Source organism: Cornus florida, unplaced genomic scaffold (genome assembly GCF_030987335.1).
Source record: "Cornus florida cultivar Cherokee Brave unplaced genomic scaffold, ASM3098733v1 CherokeeBrave_3.0.0_Hap2_Chr07, whole genome shotgun sequence".
NCBI classification, from domain to species: Eukaryota; Viridiplantae; Streptophyta; class Magnoliopsida; order Cornales; family Cornaceae; genus Cornus; species Cornus florida.
In genome coordinates, this window is record NW_026775577.1 from 59,357,908 (window position 1) to 59,377,654 (window position 19,747).

The following is a 19,747-nucleotide window of genomic DNA, read 5'->3' on the forward strand; positions in this document are numbered from 1 at the left end:
CAATGTAATTAATCACTCAAAACCATTCACATCCCAACCGCAGCTCGCAAGAGCTGTCCAAGGTAAACACAAAAAGGGTCCTAGGTCAACACACTTATCAAATCCTTAAACCATCACTTTAAGAAGGAAAGACACGAGAACTTCACCGTTGAAGCTCATGAAAATGACCTCTCAATCCCCAACGAAGGACTCGAGTCAATCCTGACTCATCGTCCCAAGACATTAGAAACAAAACCCTAAATGATGTCATCACATCGAGATCACTACGAAGTCCTAAGAGATGTTACTAACATCTCAAACACAACCGCGACCATGCCACGAAGCTACAAAAGAAAGGGAGATGAACTGGTGTCTCTATGGCCCACATCTCATTCCGCCAAATGAAGACTACAACCTTAAGCTTGCACGAACTTCACTCACACCAACTGTCGAACTCAAGTCCCAAACCAACAAAATCGACAAGAAGGTTCCCATCGTGGAGACCATACGAAATGAATTTCTCCCACCCAAGGTAGAAACCCGTAATGACAAAGAAGAGTTTAAGAATACTATAGACTCCTGTAGACAATGCCCTAGCATTAATCTTACCCCACCAAGCATGGACAATGCGTAAGACTCACTACAAGTTATGACTACGATGCCACACGCGCAAAAGACAGAGTCAACAATAACACAAGTCGTTATGATAGAACACCATTCACTCCGTGAATGCATGGAACAAGAAGCACGTCAATGTATGCATCATACAGTCGTGTTAAAACAGCTAAAGTAAAGCTTTTAAACATATGGCCACAAAAGCACTTAAACATGGAATCATATCAAACATGTCAACAAAAGGCACGTAAACATATAGCATGACAACATATGTGAAAGAAAACATAAGGTATGCAGACATACATCGCATACCATCATGTTAAAGTAACTAAGGAAAGCATTTAAAAGCTTTCAAACGCATAAGCATGTAAACATGTTATTACACCAAAATATGTTAAAAGGAAGCATATAAACACGTAAAGCATAGCAACAAAAATGTGATATGCACCCAAGACCCGTCGTCCTAAAGTTTTTGAACCCAGACAGTCTGATACCAAATGTGACGACCCTGGTTTTACAAGCCAGTGCATCCTGTGATGACCCAAAAGTGATCCGACAACAAATCACGAATGCGGAAGCGAAAACATAAACAAGGCCTCTAGGGATATACATCATCCCTAAAATGGCAAAGTGACCTTCCATGAAGTCACGGAACTCAACGGGAATGAAAACTGAAGCTAAGGTTGAAAATAAACCAAGTATGGCCCCAAGGGACAAATGGTCTTTTCACCCAGAAACAAAGTCTCTGGGATGCACGTCATCCCCAAGACGCCAACGTAACTTCCTATGAAGCTACGAAACTTAAAAGAGACAAGGTGTGGAAGCTAAGTCTTAAAATGAGAAGCCTACTTGACTAGGGGTAAAATGGTCTTTTCACACATAATTGGGTGCCACTGTGCACATCATTAGATAAACGACGAAAAATCACCGAAGTTAAACTCAAGAATCACTTGATTCGGAGTCGGGACGAAAGAGTTATGGTCAAATGAAAACGAGGCATTAAGGCTGCCAAGGTAGGCACCATGGGCGCCCACATGCGCACGACGTGTGTGCACAGCCAGCGCCCTTGAAAGCAGCCACAAGGGCCTGAATTGATTTTTGGATTTAAAATGCAATTTTTAGGGGTTAGATGGCATTTTTTGGAAAAAAAAAAAATGTGAAGTAACCCCCCTCCCCCCCCCCCAAAAAAAAAAATCATGTTTTCTATATAACCATGTCAAAGAGAAGTTCTTATTTTTTAAGTGAAATACCCAAAATGCCCCTTAGATCAGACTTTTTCTTGAAAAAGTGTACGCACCAGAAAATCAGATTTGACATGGGGTTTTCGAGACCGAGATGACATTTTTTGAAAAAATGTTGTGAAGAACTCCCCCCCCCCCCCCCCCCCCCCTTTGAAATCATATTTTCTAAGTGACCATGTCAAGGCCGACGCTTATTTTTCAAAGGAAATACCCAAAGAGTCCCTTAAACCTGATTTGGTGAAAATGTCAAAATGCATGGACTCAAGGTGATTATTTCATCATATATGAGGTTGTGTGCAAATATGAACATGCACACAAACGTAATATGTATATTTAAGCGCGCTACAATGGCATACGGCCTAAAAATACGCCTAATACAAAATATGACACGTCAAACCTCCAAAGCGTAAAAATATCCTTTAAAAGTAAAACTCGAAACCTACAACCATCCATTTCATGCAAATGTGATATTGTGTACAAGGTGAGCAAACACGCATATGTAATACACATATATACATGTGTTCCTATGGCTTACGGCCTCAATGGACGCTAAATACAAAATATCACTTATTAAACCTCAAAATTCATAAAATTGCTTTTATAAAAGGGATTTGAATTCAAATGAGCATACATGTAATCTAAGGAATGTTTGGCCTTTGGCCATATATCATACAAATAAAATGTGATCTAAATAGTACACTTAGATACTCATTGCATGTTCCAAAGTAAAAAAGGCATGTTGAAACTAAGCTTTATATTACAATTTCATAAGAAAGCATGACATGCTAACACTTACATGTATGCGAAATTACACAAAGAACATTAATAAAACTAAATCATCCTAGGGATGTTACACATCCTGAAACCACGTCTTTTTGCCTGAAACAAATCGCATTCAGCGGGGGTGAGTAACTTACATTACTCGTAGGAAAAACATATATGTATAACCTAAATTTTTAACGAATTTGCAAGTTTAATATAAACCGAATCCACACAGCACATGCTACCTAACGTCTAAGCTAAATAAGGAAGCTAAAGTTCATTCTAAAGCTACAATTGAACATGTTATAAACCATTCACTATAATTGAATACAACAAGTTACAACTTAAAAAGGCAATGTCAACTTGTAAATGAAACAAAATCAAGCACAAGGTATATACTTAAGATTACAACTACCACGAAGCTAGTAGGAAAACAAAGTATGCAACACACCAAGAGTTACTAAATAGATCGCACATAGACTCCACTATGATGCAACTTCATGACATAAGATAATGAGAAATTGTGCCGGAATCAAATCTCGGGCACGAAAACGAGATCGGTGCACTTTCACACCCCACTGGCCAATGTGACTGCATGTAACGACCCGAACCCATGAGTCCAAACCATTAACTGGGTCCCTACCCGGACCCAAAGTCAACTAAGGGTAACACCATCCTTTGCTAGGCTCATGGGTGGTATACAGGTCATTTTATGGTCCAAGGTACCTCAAGATATGACTTGGGAGGAAAAGTCAAAGGTATTGGTCAAAAGGACAAAATCAGTCGGCTGATAGACCTTCGTCGGCCGGCTGACCGTAGGATCGGTCGGCTAAGACGATCAATAAAATTGCATGTTCTCGGGACTTTCTCAAAGTGAACTGTTGGCCGGCTAAAGATGGAGTGTCGGTTGGCTGATGAAAGAGTTTCGGTCGACTGATGGTGAAGTTCGGCCGATCGAAACAAGGTTTTCCCCATACCCAACTCATTGGAATATCACGAAAAGTCTGTCAGTTGGCTAACATGCCTTGTAAGCCGGCTGATGAGCCCTGGAATGCTGCTATGTGCAGCCTGAAGGTCCAAAATTCTAGGCTCTTTATGAGCCAAACCCATTGCACAACCTGTCCTAACCTCACAACAATAATGATACACATCACGAGTCATCATCCTCAATGAAATTAATTAAATAACCCATAGTCATCTCACCCATCCCAATATACCAACATGATTATCACATGCTTCCATTGCCATACACAAAATACATTAAATTGCTAACTAAAATACGAATACATTGTCAAATTATAACAATAAAACGATTACATAGAATTGTTTAAACTTTACAACATATACATCCTATTATAATGTGATATAAGGAAAATCCTTTCCAACCCCGTCCATGCTCATGGAAGATCAATATCCACCAGCTCAACCCCGTGACCTGAAAAATTGTAGAAGAGTGAGCACAACGGCTCAGCAGATATTGCCTAAGTGGCACCTCCTCAAACAAAGTAAATAATCCAATGCTTTACACACAATGAGTAGGTAAAAAGAGTAGGGTTATGCAAGGGATTTCACATATGACATTTAAATTTTTTAAGTAATCCTCATCATCATCACATACAATGCAATGCAATGCATAAAATGTCAATGCAACCGCACGTCACACCATACCCTCACTTGTTCACACCTCCCATTCCACACTTCACTTCTCCACTATCACACATCTACATAACTCATCTACACCCTCACCTCTTTTATACCATTTAATACTCTCATGCCATGCATATGGAACATTTTAATTTCAACCATTCAATTATCAACATGCCTTCATTATGCAATAGACAATTTGATGACCACAACAAAATAATTAAATAACTTTAGCATACTTCAACATACAACCAACAATCATACTAAGAGTAACATATAAAATCCACCACATAGTCACCTTTTTAGCATGTCATTAGAGATTAATATACAAAATAAACATTTAATTCCATCAAATCCATCAATTAGGCAAAACTCAAGCATGAACCAAAACCCTAGAATTTGCATTATTCAATTAACACCGAATTGACATGCCAAAAGAGGGGGAAAACATCAAATTAACTACTAAATCCAAGGAAAATCGACAATTAGACAACTCTACCTCAAATTGATGTAGAAAATCCCAAAATTCCCAAACCCAAGCCCTACCTTTCGAAATTCCAAGGTGCACCAAACGGGACTTGGCTCCGATCAAATCGTAAATCTCATCAAGCTCTTCAATTCGCCGCAAACAGCATAAAAAATCTCTCAACGGTTTGAAAGAAATCAAAGATTAAAGATGGTGAAAGAAAAAAGAAAAAAAGGGAGAAAAGAGAGAGAGAGAGAGAGCCGTGAGATTAAGAGAGAAAGATGAGGCCAATAATGGTCTCTTGACCATTTAAAAGAAAAAGAGAATGGTAGGCCCCACCAAAATTAAAATATTTTCCCTTTTTAGTTATTTCCACCACAAATATATATATATATGTACACCATTATATTATAACCATATAAAACACATTAAATAAAATGCATGAGATGCAAATGGACCCAACTAAAATCCCCGTACATGACAATTCCGGTAGCGGATCCCACATGGGACCTTTCGGCCCGAAAAACGAAAAAATGCCAAAATGGCAACCCTTACATTTCAAAGAGTCCTAAACCCAATGAAATGCCCCAACCAACCCTCGGACACACCTGCCACACTCCACGGTGCCCGGTACTCAAAACGAGAAAAGACGAAAATGCCTTTGAAAAACAGAAAATTTTAGAAAATTAAAAAATGGCAAAAAACAGAAACGTCACAATCTCCCCAACTTCAAAAGATTTCATCCCCAAAATCAATCCAACTCATGAGAGAAGACGAAAGGATGCAAAAATGGAGTACGTCTCCGAGCACCCCACGCAACATGCCACGCCGAGAACTTCACGAAGAATCCACGCCTCATGCCACTTGCAACCCTATGCTTATGACTCAATGTAACCTCGACCGAACAGTGGCCATAGCCACACATGATCACATCCCCCACAAAACAAACAGAACAAAAACGACAACGCTGTACCAAACAAAACTCTCTACCGTCACTTGTAAGCACACGAGGTACACGCCCTCAATCAAACTCCGTAACTCCACTAAGATCTGTCTACTAAGAACTGTTAAGCTCGTCATCCTTTTAACCAGAACACACCATTAGTCGGCACTCAATCTACAAACAAAGGCTTTAGTCAACCCACACAACAACACGCATCAAGAAATGAATCCCTTAATCCAAGTCACTACGACACTTAACCATCTACTTCCATACTCAACCCAGGTTAAAACCAATCTAAATTGCATTAACATGGTCCACATGAGACATCCTACCAAAAAGCAGTTGGATCCCACACCTGGTAGGTCTAACCAGTAGCGCCTCCCATAATCCGCACCAAACGCCCTAAGGCTCATAAAACAGTGGTTACAAAACTGCTCAACGAACCATCATACAAGTTCAACTCGTTATCCTATAGACATCCTTTAAACCATCTCTTATAACTACTGCCTTCAATAGCTACATCATAGTTAAACACCCACGACTATAATCAAAAGAACCATCCAACCTGTCAAATGTACCATCAGGTACCCGGGAAAATAATCCATCAACATATCTAAAAAATTAACTGATCCAACAACTGAAACTCCTTGGACACGTAGTCCTGTACCAAGTACACCACCACCCACAACAAATCACCAGAACACGTACACAGAATACCATCTATTCCAAATGAGACTTACTCAAAAATGGGATTGTACCACCGCACGTATGCAACACACAACGCTGCACTCCAACTGTCATTAAGCATACTAAAAACGATGATCATTGACCATTGACCCAACATTATGTTAAGGAAAGACTAACTCAGAGAAATGATTGGCCAGGCCATTCTCATCGTCGGTCCGACCTCAACACCAACGTCATTCCTATCCTCAGGTCTAATACTTAAGCATACATACACATCAATCTTTATGTCTACTCTAGACACACGATTCACAACAAACGGTCTAACCATTCTCAACACACGAGTCAAATCACAACTACTAAATACTACTGCTAGCTCCAAGACCCTAAGAAAACATACGCACTAGGAAACAAGTTGCGTCTTACGCCGTATCGATCACAAACTCTCGGAACAAACCCCACGAAACCAAGGACTTCGCCTTCTACCGTGGAGGTAAGTCGAACAATCAAGGTCAAACCCTCACTCGAAATCCCTAATAAAAGAGGGAACTCTATAAAGTCCTTCCGTCCGCTGATACGCACAATCCCTTATGTGGAGATACAAAACTCACAGGCAACACGGTCTTAGTTAGGACCAAAACAAGAAGAAAAGAGATCAAGTCCCTCTACTGCAATAGAACCGAACACGCACCTATCGATACCTCGCATATGATATGCCTAGAAAGAGGACCTATACAGAGGTGAATAGCTCGATATGCAACTCATACGCCTAACCTCCACACGTAAAAGAGAACAGTGCCCCTTCCCAAAACACTAGGGCTAGACAATGAATCCTAAGACTTTGCGTCTCATCTCGCCTAAAGAAGCATCTTATAAGCAAAAAATTTAGACCTTCCATTCATAGAAACAACTACTCATTTGTTCACAAAATTCACATCATCATCTAATACAATTGCCTAGAATACGCATATAGTCTTACAAATACATCACTGCTTTAATACATAACGTTCACAACTGGTACATCATTACAACTTGAAACTCATACAATATATCTCGAACTATATCCTACCCCAAGGCTCATACTAAGCTTCATCAGCATCACCCAATCTAGAACCACACTATGGGATATGTCCACCATCCTGGTATAAATGAGCCCAACACCACACAAAGTGAACAGGCATCTGCCCAAACTCACGGGTAGCCCCCGTTACCAGAACAACTGTGTGTAGGTATCTCTTGTCATACCCAATCTCGCAGGTATCCCCCGCTACAGAACTCACAGGTATCCCCTGTTATAACAGTCACAGGTAGCCCCCGAAACTGTACCAGACTCATAGGTATCTCCCGTTACTGCACCAGACTCACAGGTATCCCCCATTACGATATGACACGACTCACCCCCGTTACAACACGGCATGATGCACTGACAATAACATGACAAGACTCACATATGACAATGCGACATGACTCCCAAACAACTATGCAACACGACTAATAAACAACAATGCAACACAACTCACAGGTGACCATGCAACACGACATGACTTACAGGTGTCCCCCTTTACAACACAACATGACTCACAAGTGTCCCCTATTACAACATGACATGACATACAGGTATCCGCCGTTACAACATAAGCTGGCTCACAGGTGTCCCCTGTTACAACCGACACAACTCACAAGTATCCCCCGTTACAACACAGTCACAGGTAACCCCGTTACAAAACTCACAAGTAACCCTCGTTACATCCAGCACAACTGTGCACAGGCATCTGGCCAATCTCACAGGTATCCCCTGTTATACAAGAATCAATCACAGTAATGTCTCATTTCCTCTGTGGACAATCCTTCTTCATGTGGCCCGGCTGACCACATTGAAAACAAACTCCAGAACTAGGTCTATCAAGAGGATACTCCGCCTTGCGATGTCCTGGCTGCCTACAATGGTAACATACCACACTCACCCTAGAAGACCCGAAGAAGCACTAACAATAGGAGTAGCACCTGCCGTTCACTGCTCCTGAGAAAACAATGAAGCACCTCTGTGCCTCTTTCTGTCCTGGCTTCCGGAAGAAGTACCCACACTCGTACCTTATCCCTGAGGACCCATAATACCACTCATTTTTTGCCAATCTTTGGCTTCTTCTTCTGCTATCAGTGCTCTCGTATCCGCCTCAGTATAATTCTTTAATCCTAAAAGCGTCACCCCCGGCCTAATAGAATGATTTAGGCCGTACACAAATTGTCATATCTTCTCTTCTTCGTTCCCTAACACCTCTGTAACGAAACATGAAAGAGAAGTGAACTTATTCTCATACTCTGTCACTAACATGTCACCTTATTCAAACCCATCAAACTGCGTCCTCAATTCCCGTCTCTTGGTCTATGGGAAATACTTATCAAAGAAAAGATTCTTAAATGCATCCCAACTCATACTGTCAACGTCATGCGTGCTAGTCATGGTCTTCCACCATACTGCCGTGTTGATAACAAACTTATACGTGGCTAAGGTGATCTTCAACTGATCATCGGGCACTGCTATTGCCCTGAAATGCTTTTCAACTTCATTTAACCAATCGTCTGCTACCAACGGATCTGGACCTCCCTCAAATGCCACCTTCATGAGTTTGTTAAATTGGAGCAAGTACCCAAGGTTCCGCTCCATCTCTGTCTCCTGTGGCTGAATAGCCAGTCGTGGTACCACTTGAGGGGTTGTGGTACTAGCTAAATTCTAAAAGGCTGAGGCTACAGCCCTTGTTAACACAACGCTGTCCTTCGGTACTCGTAAATTATCATCTACGTCTCTATCTCGGCCCTGTTCTATTAAAACCCTATCTGGTTGGGATGGCCCTTCACCTGTTCGCTCCCCAACTTTATCCGGATCCATCACTTCACGTAGTCTTTAAACACGGTTTTACAAGGACAACTAAACGATCAAAACAAGGATACATAAAGTAGCTCAATCCACAAGCTACAGTGCTCACACTATTTGTTCGATAAGAACTAAAACATTTACAAGTGTAGGAATGAACAAGCCCCTCACATACGTGGGTAAAAACCCTTCATAACTCAACATGCAACACTGTCCCGAACACCCAAACCTGTCGACAACGAAACCAATAAGTCATGCATACATCCACTCCTTAGTAGATGAATGACCACAATATGAATCTAAGCGTGCAACTATGTTCCAAAACAATATCGTATCTAGCATGCTCATTTAAAAGTTGTCACATCCTATACTATATGCTTTACATAACTCATACTCAATTACTTGCAATAAGAACTTGTATAACATGTTTTTAACAATAATAACATTTAACAGTTAAGCTCGTAGTCAACTAATCATGCTTTCATCAATAGTAAACAATTAATAATTAAACATGTAACAAATCAAGCATGTATTAGGCAACTTAATCACATAATCAGCTACACATAAACATTTAGTAAATAGGCATGCTTTCACATTTACTAAATAATAAACTTAATAACAATAATCACGTCATCATTTAGCATGCATGTAAACACATAGTGACAAATCATTCTTTCAATTTAAACAAGTAATAACCACATAAACATGTAACACCATCAAACTCAACTCTAACTCTACTAGGTCAACCCTACCCGTCATCCTTAGATTTTTTGGGTAGAAAAAAGTGATTTTAAGGGGGGTTTCTTTTTTGTGTTTTTCTAGAAAAATTCGTTTAAGGATCCGTTTTTAGTCTCAGTTCTGGAAAAAAAATCAAATATTACTTATTGTAAAAACACTATTCCTGCCCAGATTTCTTACCCGAAAAGTTGATTTTTATGAAACTTTGAGGCTTCATATCTTCTTTGTCCGAACTCCAATTTAAGTGATTTTTGAGTCTAAGTTTATTAATGTTTGTTTGTATATCTAACGGTATGCACGGTTGCATCCAATTCTATCTAAAAAGACCATATTACCCCTTGTAAGTACCATTGCGACACTGATTTCAAACCCAAAAGTTTCATTTTTTATGAAACTTTGGAGTTTCATATCTTCTTCATCTGGACTCTGAATCAAGTGATTCTTGGGTCTAACTTGATTAATTTTTCGCTGCCTTTCCAATGGTACACTCGGTAGCACTCGATTTTATATTTTTAGAATTTACCATTTTGCCCTTGGGGCTAATTTTGTCCGGTTTTCTTTTAATTTGTTTCCACTACTTTCTTTTGAGTCCCGTGACTTCATGGGAAGTCACGTATATGTCTTAGGAATGATGTACATTCCCAAGGACGTTGCTTCCATTTGAAAAGACTATTTTGCCCTTGGGGGCCTGTTCGGTCTTTTTTCTGATCATTCATTTCTGCATTGTTCTCGTTGAGATCCGTAGCCTCATGTAAGGTCACTCTGGCTTCTTAGAGATGCATTATGTCTCCATAGTCATGTTTTCTATTTTTGCTTCCGTATTTGGATCCGTTATCGAGTCAATCTTCGGTTCATCACAGGACGCATTGGCTTGAAAAACCAGGGCCGTCACATCCGGGGATCATGCTCTGCCAGACCGACTTCATCTGCCTGACCTCTTTCTTTCTCTTTATCATTTTATATATCTGTGATACTTTACTATTCTTTTGATTCTGTTGTTATATTTGTGCAGCCATGTTGTACTGTACATTGCTTTTATTCTCTCTATTTTATGCATGATATTTTTGAATGTCAGGTTATTATATTGATATATTTATCTGTGATTGACTCTATTATCAGGTATATCCCAATGACTTCAGTGAGAGAGTGCTGCCCAAAATTTTTCAGGACTATCCTTATTCCTTTCTTTTCAGTTCATTTATCATCCCATTTACACTTGCATGCCCAATGTGCACTGTTATTATCACCTTTGTTATCTGATCAACTTTTATTCTAGTACCATTTTTTTTCAGGATCACAGTCAATCCCAAGTCTGGGGGGGTTATACCAACCACTTCGGATATTTATGTCTCAGCCATTCTTTGCCATAGCTGCACTGGTATATGATTTCCTTTTGTTCTTTTTACACATTAAGGACACTGTGCCATTTAAGTTTGGGGGAAATGTGTGTTCTTTGCGGTGTTTGTTTTCAATTTAAATTTAAGGGATTTTCTATAATTGGTCCATGGCTAGTTCTGATTTTGATCTTTTGAGGACTATATTGCTTAGAATTTAAAAATTGCTTGACTTGAGAGTCCAATACTCCTTATATGCCTTATGGATGCCATTTAGGAGTAAATTTTTTGAAAGATTGATATCATGCTTGCACTTATGGTCCACATCATCCAGATTTTGTGATTGTTTTGAGATTCACTCTAGGATTGTACACTAGTATAGGCGCACACTAGCATTCATTTGTGGGGTGCATGCTTTGTTGATTATTGAATTGGCTATATCCCAATTGAGCTAGTAGTGCATTGAAAGCTTTCATCTTGACAAAAATGGATAACAAACCCTTTTCATTAAGTAGTCGGGATTCTAGTCTCATCAAGCACTGAATTTCTCGCGTCGAAAGGTGGAGGGCTCAAACTCTAGGTTAATAATTGAATTTAAAAAAAAAAAAAAAAAAAAGTTGCAAAAGCTATAAAAAAAGTGAGGACTTCTCCTAAAAGGTGAGAAGTGGGAAATGATTAGTTGGAGGTTGTTTTGATTTGTAACCTAGTTGATTTAAGCTTGTAAGTCACTAGGAGTGTTTAAACACCTAATGCCCCTAAAGCCATCTGGTTTGGGAGTCATTGACCTAACGCTTGATCTCATGGATCGCTAGAAAGCTTAATAGATCACTACATTGCACCATGTTTCCATCTTTGATCCTTATGATTAGAAAAAAAAAAAAAAAAAAAAATCGAGTGAAATAAATAAGTACACCTAGATGAATAAAGCTTTAATAAAAGGTCCACTCTTTATTTTGATGATCGAGATTAGATTTGTGTGCTAGTTTGAGGATAAGGATGTGATTATTTATTTAGTTGGCTAATATAGCAACATATTTGATGCCGGTTCACTTAAAAAGGATTCTGGAATTGTTTTGATTTGCATGATCATTTTCTTGATGTGTGGAGGACCATATTTGTTTGCTTGAAACTGAGATTTTGGGAAATTGCTTGGAAATGGTTGAAAAATTGCATATTTGAGGTAGTTTTCTCCCAATGCTTGTTTGCAATATTGGTGCCTCTTTTGAGAGAATGAGCTTAATGTTTGTGGGTATCATTTCTAGAAACCCTCATGAGACTTCACTCGTCCACTACGGGTAACCTATGGGTCTAAAAGGCTTGTTACATTCACTAAATGCAATCGTGTTTCCTACGAAAGTGGCATTATCGATTTATTATTTTCTAGATTCACAGTTGTATAGTTGTTCATTTCATTCCTTTACTTCGTAGTTCATTGCTAGAGACTAGCAATATGTAAGTTTGGGGGTGTGATGAGCACTAAAAATTATGTATTTAAACCCCTTAGGCTCGAGTATTCTAGGACCTTTATCTATTTTATTTTTCCGTTTTAGACTAATTTCATGTTGTTGCCATTTTCAGGCGCTTATCCCCAAAATAAGTCAATTTAGCCAAATTAGAGCATAAAAGAAGCAACCTCAAGCTAAATAGAAGAAAGGAGTAAAGTGGAAGCAAAGTGGTGGAAAATAACAAGTTTTAATCGATCAGACCAATCTTCAATCAATCTTACAGTGATCGATCCAGCCTCACCAAATGGATCAAACCCCTTTGTCCTTATCCTCAAGAATTTCCATCTTCGATCGATCCAACTTTTCTTTCGATCGATCGAATTTCTTTGATCTTATCCCCACCTGTCACTTTTCTCTTTTTCCCAAACTATCCCAAAAATATTTCAGATTTGTCTTATCCCAAAAAGGCGCCACCAAGGTTTGATCGATTTGGTTATACTTTAATTGATCTCATCAAAATTTGATCGATCGAATCTCCTTAAGTTCGAAATAAAACAGAGTCCAGCTCATTAAAAGATGGCTCGTGGTGCAATCATTGAAGGGGAAAAAAGCACGAAACCTGACCATTGGGTGTGACATTGGAGCTACCTATATAAGGATTTTGAGTCATTTTTACAAGGGAGGAAGATCATATATCATCATACAACAATAGAATAGAGGAGAGAGCCTAGAGATTAGAGAGACACACACACCATTTGGGAGTTCCTCCATTCATCTAGGGTTTCCATCAAGGAGAAGAAGATCAATCCTACCATGGAGATGGCCTTTAAGGGTTGGATGACTACCTCAATGAGTGGCTAAACATCTTCTTGGGGCTAGAGTTAGCCCTAAGCATGCCTTCTAGATCCTAATGTTTTGTATTTTGAGGGGATTTATGTTATAATTCTTGTCTTAACATATGATTTATATATGAATCTTGTTTCTACAATGATTTATGTTGTTTAATACTTCCAATTGATCATTTCATTCTATTCATATGTCTATGTATGCTAAAATAGATATTCATGTATTTATCTCTTGGTTTTGTGATATTGATGCATATCTATGTGTGTTGATGCTTGAATCTAGAGATTGTCAAGGCATGGTGCTTTAATGGAATACTCTTGTGGCTTGTTTGATAGTTCATATTCATTTCTTGATGGATTGTGCCTCTACCTTAGTTTAATTAGTTTAATTTTTATGTTTCTAGTTTAGTTGTAGAGTAGTTGCCTTAATTTGCTAGATGGGAGGGCAATCCATGCTTGTTATTTGATGTTCCATGCTTATGAATGCATGTAATATAATTCTCTAGCTTGTTAAAGTGTTTAATTGTGAGCTTAAAGGAATGAATAATGGCTTAGTTTGATATATTGTGCTATTCATTAGGTTGTCTAGAAAATGTATACTTAATTAGTCATCCATGCTTGTTGATTCAATTAATCACACATATAAGTGTTGCAACATATATTTCCCCTCATTCATTACGCATTGAGTATCTAAAAAGGTGATGTTTAGTGGTGACCTCTAAATCCCAAGATCCCTCTCTCTTGTTCTCTACCCTTTATTTACTTTAATTGCTTTGTATTGAATTTTTTTACATTGTAGTTTAATTAACCAATCAAATCACCTTTTGATCACTCGACCTACTAGTCCGACCTTGTTTCCATATCAACATTGCTCCCGATCCCTTTAGACGATCCCTACTCACCCTGGCTATATTATTAGTTAAAGGTAGTAGTGACACTTTGTAAATTCAAACTTGGCCATTCTTTGACACATTTTAACTTGTTGGTTCACGACGACACCAAGTTTTGGCGCCGTTTCCGGGGATTGAATTGGCAACGCCGTGTTTTAGAAACAATTAGGAATTAGTACTCTTTTAATCGTATCTTTACTTTACTTTATTTTGATTACTTATTATGTTTGTTCTTGATTGGCTAGGTGCATTGAGAAAGGAAGTGAAGCAAAGGAGAATTGGAAATCAAGGAGCTAAGCTAAGCCTAAAAAGGGCATAATTTTAGAAAATTGCAAAGCATAGCAAAACTTGAAAACTAAATTGAAGTTGCTTAAGGACCATTTGTGAGTTTTTTCTAACTTAATCTCCAGTTAAATCGTCGGCCCGCGTGTTCATAAAGGATTTGTTGGTTGTCACTTAAGCTATGAAATTAAGATGCACAAAATAAAAGCTTGCAAGAATTTAAAGGAGATGAAATACAAGTAAAGAGGACTAGGGAAGTGAATCCGCCTCCATTCCTATACACATGCTAGATTAGAGCTAAATTGGGGGAAAAACAATATATGATGGTCAAGAAATATATAGCAACACATCGTTGCCATATAATCAACAAGATGTACATTAAATCTCAATCAAACATGATCCATCAAAGGTGAACATGTTTAGACTACCTAACTAAGGTGTAGCTTAACCACATTTACTTGAATGAAAGATTATCAAGCCCTAGATAAAATGATGAAGCACATGAAAGTAAGAAATAAGCATAAACCATCAAAGGCATCACCTAAGCAATGATCTATCAAAGTACTTATCAACATGCCATTAAACCATTTCATAACCTTGTCTCCATTCTCATCATGAAAACTCAAGCAATATGATTAATATAAGACATCATCTAAAACAAGATAATCAACTTAAAGAAATCATCCATACATATATCAACATTCATTACAACAAATGAAGTGCTCTTGGTTATGAAAAGACCATAGAATATACATTGTAATCCCCAAAATAGAGCTATACTAGATCATGCTTACAAAGGAGGAGCTTCATCACCTCCCTAGAGGAAGAATTAGTTACCCATGGAAGCCCTAGAAGAAGGAAGAAGCTTGGAAGATCCCTTCATTTTCAAGCTCCCTATTCTTGCTCTCTTCTCTTTCTCTCCCTCCCAATCTTGCAAAATGAGATATTTTCTTTTTTGTGTGGTTCCCCTCACCTTATAGACATCTTCTCCACCAAACCATCCAAACAAGGCTCAACCCCCCCCCCCCCTCCCCCCCCAAAAGACATCTCCAACCAACCCATAAAGATGGAAATCAGAAATGAGGGAATCAAGGTGCAAGTGGGCTGAAGTGATGGTTCCCGGAGAGCATTCTGCCCCAATTTTCAGCTTTGAGATACTTTGGTAAAATGGCCATAACTTTCTGCTCCAAACTCTAAATCATGAACCGTTTGAATATTTAGAAAGCTAATTTAAAGCTCTAAGTACGCCATGTTTTAATGGAAGTCCAGTTCTCAAGTTTGATAGGTCTAAAATGAAGAGAAAAGTCGAACTTCACTGCTACCAGGCTGTTCTGCGCACCTTTGGTAAAAATGACATAACTCTTTGCTCCAAACTCCAAATGAGACAAAATTTATGTCTATGGAAAGCTGACTCATAGCCCTTCATATTTCATGTTTTATTAAAGACCAAATTCACACATACAAAGGGTCAGAATTGGAGGCCAAAGTCTGATGGAAAATGAACCGGCGCCCGCGCTGTTACAGCCTTGCACCAATTTGCTACTTGCAACCTGAAATGATTTGGCTCGGCTCGAAGACACGGTAATTCTTCCTAGAACTTTTTGCATAGAGCGTCATGAGTCCCATGGATCATTAATCTTGGCCAAAATGAAGGTCCCTGGCAATGGCGTGCTTTGATTCTTTAAGAACTCGTCAAAGCATCTCTTTTAATTCTCTTTGGGGAACCAACCTGAAAATAAACAAAAGCATGCAAATGAAGCTAGAATATGCAATATGATAAAATAATGGACTTAACTAATGCAAATAAGGGCGCTTGAATATGCAATATTCGGCGATTATCAACAACTCTACCTCAAATTGATGTAGAAAACCCCAAAATTCCCAAACCTAAGTCCTAACTTTCGAATTTCGAAGGTGCACCAAACGGGGCTTGGCTCCGATCAAATTGTAGATCTTGTCGAGCTCTTCAATTCGCCGAAAACGACATCAAAAATCTTTCAACAGTTTGAGAGAAATCACAGATTAAAGATGGTGAAAGAAAAAAGAAAAAGAAGGGAGAAAAGAGAGAGAGAGAGCCGTGAGATTGAGAGAGAAAGATGAGGCCAATAATGGTCTCTTGACCATTTAAAAGAAAAAGAAAATGGTGGGCTCCACCAAAATTAAAATATTTTCCCTTTTTATTTATTTCCACCACAAATAATTATATATGTACACCACTATATTATAACCACATAAAAAAAAACATTAAATAAAATACATGGAATGCAAATGGACCCAACTAAAATCCCCGTACACGACAATTCTAGTAGCGGGTCCCGACACGGGACCTTCCGGCTCGAAAAACGGAAAAATGCCAAAATGGCAACCGTTGCATTTCAAAGAGTCCTAAACCCAATGAAATGCCCCAACCAACCCTTGGACACACCCGGCACACTCCACGGTGTTCGGCACTCAAAACGAGAAAAGATGAAAATGCCTTTGAAAAATAGAAAATTCAAAAAAATTAGAAAATGGTGAAAAACAGAAACGTCACACTTCAGGACTTTAAACCCACTAGACGCGATGTCCACCTTTTTCAATGTTCGGATGACATCCATCCTTCAAACTTGTCATGTATGCCATGCACACATAACTGAAAAACAAATGTATGTTTATGAACTAAATGTGACCACAATGCTCCTAAAGCCCAAGTGTCTCACACACAACATAATTTATATATAAATACTACATATCTACAAGTCATAATGTGAATCTCTAAGTTACAATACAAGCCCCTCTGAAATACATTAATCTAATTATGAAACAAGTTTCAAGTCCTCATTACAACATAAACTAAGCATGGAATATATAACAATTTATATGCATGCTTTCTACACAATTCTAGTAATCTTTATACACATAAAATCATTAGATTTAAGTAACCCCCAAACCTAAAATTTCTAGATTCTAGATTACCTCAAGGGAACAACACATACACTTTAAGTAAGTTGTAAAATCAACATGAAACTAAGTTCATTATATTTTAAGCAACCTATATGCGATTCTAGAAATGTAAGCATGCATACAACATATATTAAATCCTCAAAACACTAAGGGCATAAACATAGACATCCTCTACCTCAATTTGAGATGAAATCTCAAATGACTCCAAAACGGAACTCCTCCGAATGCAACGATACTTCGGGGTTATAATGGGGACAACGAGGAGAACGTTAAGTCCTTTTGCGGAAACACCCAAATCCAAACCCGAGCTAAATCCCGAACTCAAAAATGGTCAAAACGAAAATCTAGTTAAATGGAAATGAGGGCCTTGCCACGACCGATATAAAAGCCTTCATTGGCTAAGGAAGAATCAAAGGTTAAAGAGACCAAATGGAGGAGAGAAGGAAGAAGGATGAAAAAAAAGTAAGGGGCGGCAGCAGCCATGGGAGAGGGGAAAATCTGATGATTTTTCTCTTTCCTCGCCCTTTTATAGAAACCCTAAAATGTCCCCTAAACGGGCCCCGCGTGGCCCTGAAAAGTGAAAACTATCCAGACGCGCTCAAACGGAAAAAAATTGTGAACAAAAAAGAACCAACATGAAAAAAAATGAACAACGGAAGAAATGTCGTCGAAAATTGAGTCCCGAGCAGGAGATATGCCCCGAGTAAGTTTGGCGACAACCGGGCCAAAAACCCTAAAACGGTAAAGAATGATCAGAAGACCTTTCTAAGAGTAGGCGACTCGACGAAATGTGAAAATGGATCTCATACGAAGATCCAAGCACAAAATGAGGCACTTAGTATTAACTTTCGTTAATTATACAAAGGCCCCTACACAAAAGGATAACTGCACGAAAGATCTAGAAAGAAATATCTTTCAAAAGATAATTCCTTAAAAACCCCCAAGACAAAATATCTTCAAATGATATTAATGAAAAACACCCCAATAAAAGAAAATGTTTTCGAAGAAACTGTGCATCCATACCCCTACGGAAGAAAGTAAACAACTAACATGCTTTTCTAAAAAAGTAAAGATACGCATTTCCTAGAAATCAAATGAGGTGGATGCACGCAAAGTCGGAAATCAAATTCAAGCCAAACCTTGACGTTACGCGAAGGAAACGATAAACGAGAAAAGGCGAAAAAAAGAAAAAAGCCCGAAAAAGTGAGAAGCTGACACGGTCCTCACAAAACAAAGCAAAATCTCAAATGAGAAGAGTGTTAGAGACTATTTCTGAGCACTCAAGACAACCCGAAGGAACAAAACTTGATCTCAGAAAAGAAAACATTAACGGAAAAAGAAAATTTGTAAAAACAGAAAAAATGAAAGGAAGGAAAATGACAGGGTCATTACATGATGCAATACTTTGACGGAAAGCCAAAATTTATCTTTCAGCAACCCTTGGACACCTCGACGGCAAACCGAGAATCTTTTCCTCTGCAACACTGGTGGCGCGCCAATATTTTTTCTTTGCAACTATGCTTTGAGGGTGAGCCAAACTTTTTTTTTTTTTTTTTGAAACAATTTAACATAAGTGGGCGAAGGACTCACGTGAGGCTTGAATCTTACTTGTCCTAGTCGTGCGGATGCAATAACAAAACCCAGTTCCACAAGATCGGATGATTAGTTTCCATTCAGCCAACCCCTCGGTGACAAGTAGAATTTTTTTTCTTTCAGCGACACCTCGGCGGCGAGCAAAATTTTTTTCCTTTCATCAATTCCTCAACAGAAGCCAAATTTCTCTTTCAGCAACACCTCGGTGGCAAACAGGATTTTTTTATTTTTATTTTTTTCAGCGACACCTCGGCTGCGGGCATAATTTTTTCCTTTCAACAATACCTCAACAGAAAGCCAAATTTCTCTTTCAACAACAGCTCGACGACGAGCATAAAGATTAAATTACTCTTAAACAAGTAAAAGTTTAAAGACTTTTTGTAAATTTTTAATAAATTACAAACAAATTTTTAGAAAATTAATTCTTCTAAATGTTAATATACAATAAGTTAAGATTTAACAAAACAAGTT